Raw genomic sequence first — 10962 nt, 5'->3', positions numbered from 1 at the left:
CTACTTTAGACCAGGATCCTATGGGCATAAGGAATAGACTGCTATTTGGGACAGGACCAGTAGAAAAATCACCTGAATTGGTGATGCAGTATCACTGTTTCCCCAGTAGGTGTCTCAGTCTGGTAATGTTATAATGGATGAACAGGGTCTTCGGCCTGTCCTAACAACGTTAGCATTTACACAGCACTATATCACAACAAACACATTGCACAAAAGGATGTCTCACATACACACACACACACACACACACACATACACACACACACACACACACACACATACACACACACACACACACACACACACACACACACACACACACACACACACACACACACATACACATACACACACAACCTTACAACAGACTGAAACGTACAAACATGAATAAATACCTGTTCTTCCAATCTCCATGGAAACTAAGGCCGGTCAGGTTGTCCTGGCATGTCGCCATGGGCAACATGATTGATTTTGGTACGTTAGTTTGTCAACAAATTATTTTGAAATGCATTTCTGAATGAAGTGGGTTTGAAACGGCAATGCATTCACACAAATTAAAACACAATAATGAGGATGATGTGAAATCATAATTGACAACAAACATACACAATTGATATTTATATAGTTTGTAGACGAAATATGTGAATTCTTTAAGTAAACATTTCTCTGTACCGTTTACACCTGAGCACGTCAAAATAAAAAAATAAAAAAACATATTTTTATTTGATTTGTGATCCGACGTTGACCAAGTGAAGATGACATGTGTTGTTCCAACCTCTAGGTGGCGATGTTGAGTTGTGGTTGTTTTGGGCCTGAGCGTCACCGGCTCCGGGGCCCCTAGGAACAGATCTAGGATCCGTTTCCCCTCCCCCCAATCCTAACTTTAAACATTATTGGAGGGAAAGAGGGAGATACCAAGTCAGTTGTACAACTGAATGCATTCAACTGAAATGTGTCTTCCACATTTAATTAACCCAACCCCTCTGAATCAGAGAGGGTCACCCCTCCAGTCCAGTCTGATCAGTGAGAACCACCGGAGAGGTAGCTAGTGGCATGGGGACCAAATCTTTATCTGTGGCCATTGAAAATGACTTTCTCACTATGTGTATTTAATCAAAGTTTAAAGGCCTAGTGAAGTCAAAAACGATATATATATATATATATTTCCACAGTATGTGGTTGGAATAATACTGTGAAATTGTGAGAGAAAAAAAGGATAATGCCCTTTAAGTGTAAGAGCTGTTTTGAAAAGACTGCCTGACATTTCAGCCTGTTTTGGCTGGGATGGAGTTTTGGCCTGCCTTGTGACATCATTAGGCTGTAAATGAGCTAATAGACCAATAAGAAAGGGAGTTTCAAACCTCTCTACCAATAACAGCTCATTTTCAGTTTTCCCCGCCCCACTCAGGAAGCTCCCAGACAGTCCTAGAAAAATTCTTGCTCGAGAAACTATTTGTTATTTTTGTTTTTATTTGTTTTTTTTTTGTACCATTTTAATATAAAATAGTCATAAAATACTTAATTTTTACCCAGAAATGATTTGACGTTGAGATAAAAACGGCTGTGTTTTGACGTTGAACTATAAGTTAAAGTTGAACATTAAAGCCTCAGATTTAACCTCATCAAACCAAAAAAAGTCTGTCAAACCTGTCAGTCAGTGGAGGATGCTGAGGGGAGAACGGCTCATAATAATGGCTGGAATGGAGTCAATCGAATGGTATCAACCGCAGGGAAAACCCACATGTTTGATGTATTGGATACCATTCCTCTGATTCCGGTCCAGTCGTTACCACGAACCCGTCCTCAACCAATCAACGTGCCACCAGCCTCCTGCGCTGTCAGTGTACCAAGAAGCGTGTGTCCCCCTTAGTACCTGTCCTGTCACTCGCATGATTGAAATGTCTTGTTGCTCTTACTGATGTGAATTATGTTATTCATCTTTTTCATCTTGTCATGTTAACATCTTGGTATGTTAAATCTCTCTGTCTCTGGTTGAGGAGTCATCTTGTCATGTTAACATCTTGTTATGTTAAATCTCTCTGTCTCTGGTTGAGGAGTCATCTTGTTATGTTAACTCTCTCTGTCTCTGGTTGAGGAGTCATCTTGTCATGTTAACATCTTGTTATGTTAAATCTCTCTGTCTCTGGTTGAGGAGTCATCTTGTTATGTTAACTCTCTCTGTCTCTGGTTGAGGAGTCATCTTGTTATGTTAACTCTCTCTGTCTCTGGTTGAGGAGTCATCTTGTCATGTTAACATCTTGTTATGTTAAATCTCTCTGTCTCTGGTTGAGGAGTCATCTTGTTATGTTAACTCTCTCTGTCTCTGGTTGAGGAGTCATCTTGTTATGTTAAATCTCTCTGTCTCTGGTTGAGGAGTCATCTTGTCATGTTAACATCTTGTTATGTTAACTCTCTCTGTCCCTGGTGCAGTTGTCTGGAGAAACTAGGATTCCTGACTTCATCACAGATCACTGACAGCAGCAACATGGTTGGGTAAGTCGTGTGTTTGTACATGGATACATATACGTCTTGAATGTTGCATCCAGGGATACCCCTAACAGCTACAGCAACCATGAGTCATTTATTTCCCAATCACAGCTAAGCTCAACCCCTCACCGGATATGAAATACAATCTGTATTCTGGGGAGGGAGGGAGAGAGGGAAAGAGTCTGATATTACAACACAGTTAGAGAAACAACCAGTGGCATTGTTTAGAGGTGGCAGGGAGAATTAAAGAGAGAGGGAGAAAGGTAGAATGAAGAAGAGAAAGGAGAAGGAAGAATGAAGGCTTGAGGGAGAGATATTAGGGAAAGAGGAACCTGGTTGGTCAGGTTCAGTGGAGTTGAGTCAGAACATACCGTAGCGTCCCTCAGTTCAGGTGTTATTAGAGAGTGTGTGTATCTGTGTGTATCTGTGTATCTGTGTGTGTGTGTATCTGTGTATCTGTGTGTGTGTGTTACTAAACCAGATGATTTGACTTTGCTTTGTGATGTTAAATTAACTCCTTTCCTGGATCTTTAGAGCAACCAGCTCTCACAGTCTCATGTCAGAATTAGACGTTCGTCCATGTTTCTCAAACATCAGATTTTGAAGTGGTTTCAAACATCAGATTTTGAAGTTGTTTCAAACATCAGATTTTGAAGTTGTTTCAAACATCAGATTTTGAAGTGGTTTTAAACGTCACATTTCAAGGTTAAGGCACTCCATTACCACATCACACTTCTGAGGGGTCTACTGCCTTCAACCTGCTTTACAGACTACTCTACACTTCAACCTGCTTTACAGACTACTCTACACTTCAACCTGCTTTACAGACTACTCTACACTTCAACCTGCTTTACAGACTACTCTACACTACACTTACACCTGCTTTACAGACTACAGTACACTTCAACCTGCTTTACAGACTACTCTACACTTCAACCTGCTTTACAGACTACTCTACACTACACTTACACCTGCTTTACAGACTACAGTACACTTCAACCTGCTTTACAGACTACAGTACACTTCAACCTGCTTTACAGACTACAGTACACTTCAACCTGCTTTACAGACTACACTACACTACACTTACACCTGCTTTACAGACTACACTACACTTCAACCTGCTTTACAGACTACAGTACACTTCAACCTGCTTTACAGACTACACTACACTACACTTCAACCTGCTTTACAGACTACAGTAGACTTCAACCTGCTTTACAGACTACAGTACACTTCAACCTGCTTTACAGACTAGAGTACACTTCAACCTGCTTTACAGACTACAGTACACTTCAACCTGCTTTACAGACTAGAGTACACTTCAACCTGCTTTACAGACTACACTACACTACAACCTGCTTTACAGACTACACTACACTTCAACCTGCTTTACAGACTACAGTACACTTCAACCTGCTTTACAGACTACAGTACACTTCAACCTGCTTTACAGACTACACTACACTTCAACCTGCTTTACAGACTACAGTACACTTTACCCTGCTTTACAGACTACAGTACACTTCAACCTGCTTTACAGACTACACTACACTACAACCTGCTTTACAGACTACACTACACTTCAACCTGCTTTACAGACTACACTACACTACAACCTGCTTTACAGACTACACTACACTTCAACCTGCTTTACAGACTACACTACACTTCAACCTGCTTTACAGACTACAGTACACTTCAACCTGCTTTACAGACTACAGTACACTTCAACCTGCTTTACAGACTAGAGTACACTTCAACCTGCTTTACAGACTACAGTACACTTCAACCTGCTTTACAGACTACTCTACACTACACTTCAACCTGCTTTACAGACTACACTACACTTCAACCTGCTTTACAGACTACACTACACTTCAACCTGCTTTACAGACTACACTACACTTCAACCTGCTTTACAGACTACTCTACACTTCAACCTGCTTTACAGACTACTATACACTACACTTACACCTGCTTTACAGACTACACTACACTTCAACCTGCTTTACAGACTACACTACACTTCAACCTGCTTTACAGACTACAGTACACTTTACCCTGCTTTACAGACTACAGTACACTTCAACCTGCTTTACAGACTACTCTACACTTCAACCTGCTTTACAGACTACTCTACACTTACACCTGCTTTACAGACTACTCTACACTTCAACCTGCTTTACAGACTACAGTACACTTAAACCTGAGCCTTAGTACACACAGGTACACACATATACACACTGGCACAACCAGGTACACACAGATGCACACACATACACACAGGACTACACAGGTATTGTATTTGTATTCATTATGGATCCCCATTAGTTCCTGCCAAGGCATCAGCTACTTTTCCTAGGCTCCAGCAAAATTAAGGCAGCTTAGACAATTTTATGAACATTACAATACATTCAGAATGTGTGCCCTCAGGCCCCTACTCCACCACTACCACATACATACAGTACTAAAATCCATGTGTACCTGTGTGTTTGGTGCGTATTCTGTGTGTGTTTGGTGCGTATTCTGTGTGTGTGTTTGGTGCGTATTCTGTGTGTGTGTGTTTGGAGCGTATTCTGTGTGTGTGTTTGGTGCGTATTCTGTGTGTGTGTTTGGTGCGTATTCTGTGTGTGTGTTTGGTGCGTATTCTGTGTGTGTGTGTATGCGCCTATGTTTGTGTTGCTTCACAGTTCCATAAGGTGTTTTTAATCTGTAATCATGGCTCTATGTAGTACTGTGGAATAGAGTTCCATGTAGTCATGGCTTTATGTAGTACTGTGGAATAGAGTTCCATGTAGTCATGGCTCTATGTAGTACTGTGGAATAGAGTTCCATGTAGTCATGGCTCTATGCAGTACTGTGGAATAGAGTTCCATGTAGTCATGGCTTTATGTAGTACTGTGGAATAGAGTTCCATGTAGTCATGGCTCTATGTAGTACTGTGGAATAGAGTTCCATGTAGTCATGGCTCTATGTAGTACTGTGGAATAGAGTTCCATGTAGTCATGGCTCTATGTAGTACTGTGGAGTAGAGTTCCATGTAGTCATGGCTCCATGTAGTACTGTGGAATAGAGTTCCATGTAGTCATGGCTCTATGTAGTACTGTGGAATAGAGTTCCATGTAGTCATGGTTCTATGAGGTACTGTGCGCCTCCCATAGTTTGTTCTGGACTTGTGGACTGTGAAGAGACCTCTTGTGGCATGTCTTGTGGGGTACGCATGGGTGTCCGAGCTGTGTGCCAGTAGTTCAGACAGACAGCTCGGTGCATTCAACATGTCAATACCTCTCATAAATACAAGCAGTGATGAAGTCAATCTCTCATCCACTTTTTGCCAGGAGAGAATGACATGCATATTATTAATATTAGCTCTCTGTGTACATCCAAGGGTCAGCTGTTCTGCCCTGTTCTGAACCAATTGCAATTTTCTTGAGTCTGTTTTTGTGGCACCTGACCACACGACTGAACAGTAGTCCAGGTGCAACAAAACTAGGGCCTGTAGGATCTGCCTTGTTGACAGTGCTGTCAAGGTAGAGCAGCGCCTTATTGTAGACAGACTTCTTAGCTACTGTTGTAACAATATGTTTTGACCATGACAGTTTACAATCCAGGGTAACTCCAAGCAGTTTAGTCGCCTCAACCTCAACTGTACCTGTGCACAATGTCTAATATTAAAGAAGTCTCGCCTGAGGTAAAGTAGCTGAGGTAGAGTACCTTCTGATAAGTTGTTGACCACACTATCTACCAAGAGAGTTCTCATCTGTATTATTCGTAGCCGTCTATTTACCACCACAGAGCGAAGCTGGCACTAAGACCGCTCTCAACCAACTCTGTAAGGCCATAAGCAAAGAAGAAAATGCTCACCCAGAAGCAGAGCTCCTAGTGGCCGGGGACTTTAATGCAGGCAAACTGAAATCAGTTTGACCTAATTTTTACGAGCATGTCACATGTGCAACCAGGGAACAAAAAATCCTAGACCACCTTTACTCCACACACAGAGCTCTCCCCCGCCCTCCATTTGGCAAATCTGACCACAATTCTATCCTCCTGATTCCTGCTTACAAGCAAAAACTAAAGCAGGAAGTACCCGTGACTTGCTCAATAAGGAACTGGTCAGATGACGCGGATGCTGCACTGCAGGAGTGTTTTGCTAGCACAGACTGGAATATGTTCCGGGATTCATCCAATGGCATTAAGGAATACACCCCCTCAGTCATTGGCTTCATCAATAAGTGCATCGGCGATGTTGTCCCCACAATGACTGTACGTACATATCCCAAGTAGAAGCCATGGATTACAGGCAACATCCGCATTGAGCTAAAGGCTAGAGCTGCCGCTTTCAAGGAGAGGAAGACTAATCTGGACGCTTATAAGAAATCCCGCTATGCCGTCAGACGAATCATCAAACAAGCAAAGCGTCAATACAGGATTGAATCTTACTACACCGGCTCTGACGCTCGTCAGATGTGGCAGGGCTTGAAAACTATTATGGACTACAAAGGGAAACCAGACGCGAGCCGCCCAGTGACGCGAGCCGCCCAGTGACGCGAGCCGCCCAGTGACGCGAGCCGCCCAGTGACGCGAGCCGCCCAGTGACGCGAGCCTACATTTTTTTTTTTATCTGATCTTTATCTAAGTCACAACAATAGACACTAATAACACACAAACAATTATACTCCTCAGTTTTCATGTCTTTATTGAACACACCGTGTAAACATTCACAGTGCAGGGTGGGAAAAGTATGGGTTGTTGTCCGGTTGCATCACTCAACTTCTGTTGAGCTTCAATTGGCATACAGATAGCCTTACATTCTCCTTAAAAATGTATTTTTTCCCGTTGATGATAGCAAGCTGTCCAGGCCCTGAGGCAGCAAAGCAGCCCCAAACCATGATGCTCCCTCCACCATACTTTACAGTTGGGGTGAGGATTTTTTGATGTTGGTGTGCAGGGCCTTTTTTTCTCCACACATAGTGGTGTGTGTTCCTTTCAAACAACTCAACTTTAGTTTCATCTGTCCACACAATATTTTTACCAGTATCGCTGTGGAATGTCCAGATGCTCTTTAGCGAACTTCAGATGTGCAGCAATGTTTTTTTTGGACAGCAGTGGCTTCTTCTGTGGTGTCCTCTTATGAACACCATTCTTGTTTCGTGTTTTACGTATCGTAGACTCGTCAACAGAGATGTTAGCATGTTCCAGAGATGTCTGTAAGTCTTTAGCTGACACTCCTGGATTCTTCTTAACCTCATTGAACATTCTGCTCTGTGCTCTTGCAGTCATCTTTGCAGGACGGCCACTCCTAGGGAGAGTAGCAACAGTGTTGAACTTTTTCAATTTATTGACAATTTGTCTTACCGTGGACTGATGGACATTAAGGCTTTTTCAAAAAATAATTTTCCCAACATTCACAGTGAATGTTTAAAATATGTATTCAATATAGACAAGATAATTACAATCATTCATTGAAACAGATGGCTCATTCATCACAAAACCCACTAATATTCCCAACTACTTTGATTTTTTCATTGGCAAGATTAGCAAACTTAAGCATGACATGCCAGCAACAAATGCTGACACTACACATCCAAGTATATCTGACCAAATTATGAAAGACAAGAATTGTAATTTTATATTCCGTAAAGTTAATGTGGAAGAGGTGGAAAAAATATTGTTGTCTATCAACAATGACGAGCCACCGGGATCTGACAACTTGGATAAAAAATGACTCGGGATAATAGCAGACGATACTTCGACTCCTATTTGCCACATCTTCAAATTTAACGTGGGCTATTTTGAGCACTTTTCTTCTGGGATGCTTACTTGTTGTCATTGCTTTACTGGGAAGCTTAGCAGTAGTATATGTGCTCATGTTCTTAATGTTAGTGCAGGGTGAGCTGAGTGGACTTCCTTCTAGGGCACACCACCTCAGTGCTAACAGCATAACTCTGGTTCATAGGCACATGATTACTGCATACAATAGCTGTCAGATAAGCAGAGGCATTCAGGGCAGTTAAATGGACATAAATGAGGTTACTTACATTGTGTCTACAAACGCCCCTGGTGTAATTTACAATTGCTGAAGCATTATGAGAACTCTGCGTCACAATGGTAGGGATTAGCTGAGCTGGGCTTGGGTCATTGATAAGTCATTGTCTCAACGCAGCCTTATAGTGCTGTGAAAGGATCCAGGAACCTGCGTCACAATGGTAGGGAATAGCTGAGCTGTGCTTGGGTCATTGATAAGTCATTGTCTCAACACAGCCTTATAGTGCTGTGAAAGGATCCAGGAACCTGCGTCACAATGGTAGGGAATAGCTGAGCTGTGCTTGGGTCATTGATAAGTCATTGTCTCAACACAGCCTTATAGTGCTGTGAAAGGATCCAGGAACCGGCGTCACAATGGTAGGGATTAACTGAGCTGTGCTTGGGTCATTGATAAGTCATTGTCTCAACACAGCCTTATAGTTCTGTGAAAGGATCCAGGAACCGGCTTCACAATGGTAGGGATTAGCTGAGCTGTGCTTGGGTCATTGATAAGTCATTGTCTCAACGCAGCCTTATAGTGCTGTGAAAGGATCCAGGAACCGGCTTCACAATGGTAGGGATTAACTGAGCTGGGTTTGGGTCATTGATAAGTCATTGTCTCAACGCAGCCTTATAATGCTGTGAAAGGATCCAGGATCCCATAGGATTTAGGTGGATCCCATCCTCCTTATAAAACCTGTTTTGTTTCCAAAACGTATCAAAATTGTCAACAGAAGTTATAGCCAATGAGCTGCAATGATCACGTAGTCAGTTGGGAAGAGAAAGAATGCTGCTAAAGTGTTCAATGCTGCGATTCAGAGAGGTCACAGGGCCAGATATGATGGGTCATTTGTTAGTGTCTAGCAGAGAGTCAATCAGCTCTTTAAATTCCAGATTCAACTGCTCCGAGCTGCCCTTCATAATGTCATTCAAACCCACATGGACTACGATAGAATCGATTTACATGTCCTGATGTAGTACATTCGGGATCAGCTTAGTAATGTAATTTACTTGAGCTCTGGGATAGGACATTGTTTTGCACAAGGAACGGTCACATTTTTTTACCACGGAGCTGCCCAGTATCACGGCTGGCGAGAAGGACAAGGAAACTCACCCACTCCCACGATTCTCAGGATTCGGAGACGGGCGATAGGCAGGATAACTTGAACCCGTTGCTCCCAGCGCCTCCGACAGAAGGAGAAGCCCCGCTCGATCCAGAGCACGGAAAGATGGTTGTCGACGTCAACTTTGTAGTTGTAGGCGGTCGCAAACAACAGGCATCCCCAGCAACGAAGGTGGAGGAAGATCAGACTCCAGGATGGCCAAACGCTGTTTGTATCCTCTCCGGGCCTCTCGTTGGGAGTGTTGACTGCTTTGCGGGAAGGAGATGTCTTCGGCTTCCACGGCTCGTGTCATACGATCGTCGTTGATTGTCTTGCACCTCTTACTGAGCTCCTTCTTCTCCGAAATCAGATTGGGGAGTTCCGGGCAACACCGGCAAGTCGGATAACGACAAACGACAAGGTGGAGATGCAGCCAACAAGCGCGAATGCCATCCAGCCACCGGCGTAGAAAATGGCTAACAGAAGATGGCTAACAGCTTAGCGCCTCTGTCAAGCAGACAACAACCTGCCTGTTAAATGGGTTTCCAGGACAAGAAAATAGTGGTCCTTGCGGTTAAAAGCTAACCGTGTCACGGAATCCACACAAATAACAAGTTCTGTATTCTTATTTTTTTACCTTTATTTAACTAGGCAAGTCAGTTTTGAACTTGCAACCTTCCAGTTACTAGTCCAGCTCTCTAACCACTAGGCTACCCTGCCGCCCCATTTGATGAATACCGGTTTTGTTTCAATCAAAAATAATTAAAAAAACAAGTGTTTTCCAGCATACAATGTTCAGCTGCGCACTCTGACGACTTTTGATGACGTGAACACACTGTCACACACAGATACACAAATGTATAGACAGACACACACAGACACACACAGGAGAGAGAGAGAGAGAGAGAGAGAGAGAGAGAGAGAGAGAGAGAGAGAGAGAGAGAGAGAGAGAGAGAGAGAGAGAGAGAGAGAGAGAGAGAGAGAGAGAGAGAGAGAGAGAGAGAGAGAGAGAGAGAGAGAGAGAGAGAGAGAGAGAGAGAGAGAGAGAGAGAGAGAGAGAGAGAGAGAGAGAGAGAGAGAGAGAGAGACCATCTGTGTTCAGCTGAACTGGATGCAGTCACCATGGCAACGATGTGCTCTCAGTAGAACCCCAGATTGATGGTTACACACACATTGTGTCTGTGTAGTGTTAGTAGTAGATCTCTCCTATCAGTTCTCTGGTAAACACATAGGGTGTTCTTGTCTAAAAGTCTATTACTCTACAAGCTTCAGTCTGTTCACCCCTGACCTGACCACACACATCTTCTCCAGTCCTACTCCTCTTCCTCTCAGTCAATGTCAGGAG

At 43.1% G+C, this 10962-nt stretch overlaps 1 protein-coding gene across 2 annotated transcripts in view; it reads left to right on the top strand.

Moving 5' to 3' along the window:
• The window catches only part of trim3b (tripartite motif containing 3b), a 141450-nt gene that overhangs the window by 986 nt on the left and 129502 nt on the right, over nucleotides 1-10962 (top strand). For both annotated transcript variants that reach the window (XM_036967653.1, XM_036967651.1), the window contains exon 2: nucleotides 2431-2493. The gene's annotated coding sequence lies outside the window, so the exon portion shown is untranslated. The remainder of the gene's footprint in view (nucleotides 1-2430; nucleotides 2494-10962) is intronic.

The sequence above is a fragment of the Oncorhynchus mykiss genome, chromosome Y (genome assembly GCF_013265735.2).
Source record: "Oncorhynchus mykiss isolate Arlee chromosome Y, USDA_OmykA_1.1, whole genome shotgun sequence".
Classification (NCBI taxonomy): Eukaryota; Metazoa; Chordata; class Actinopteri; order Salmoniformes; family Salmonidae; genus Oncorhynchus; species Oncorhynchus mykiss.
Note: the sequence above shows the minus strand (reverse complement) of the source record. Positions and strands in the feature narration are given on the sequence as shown.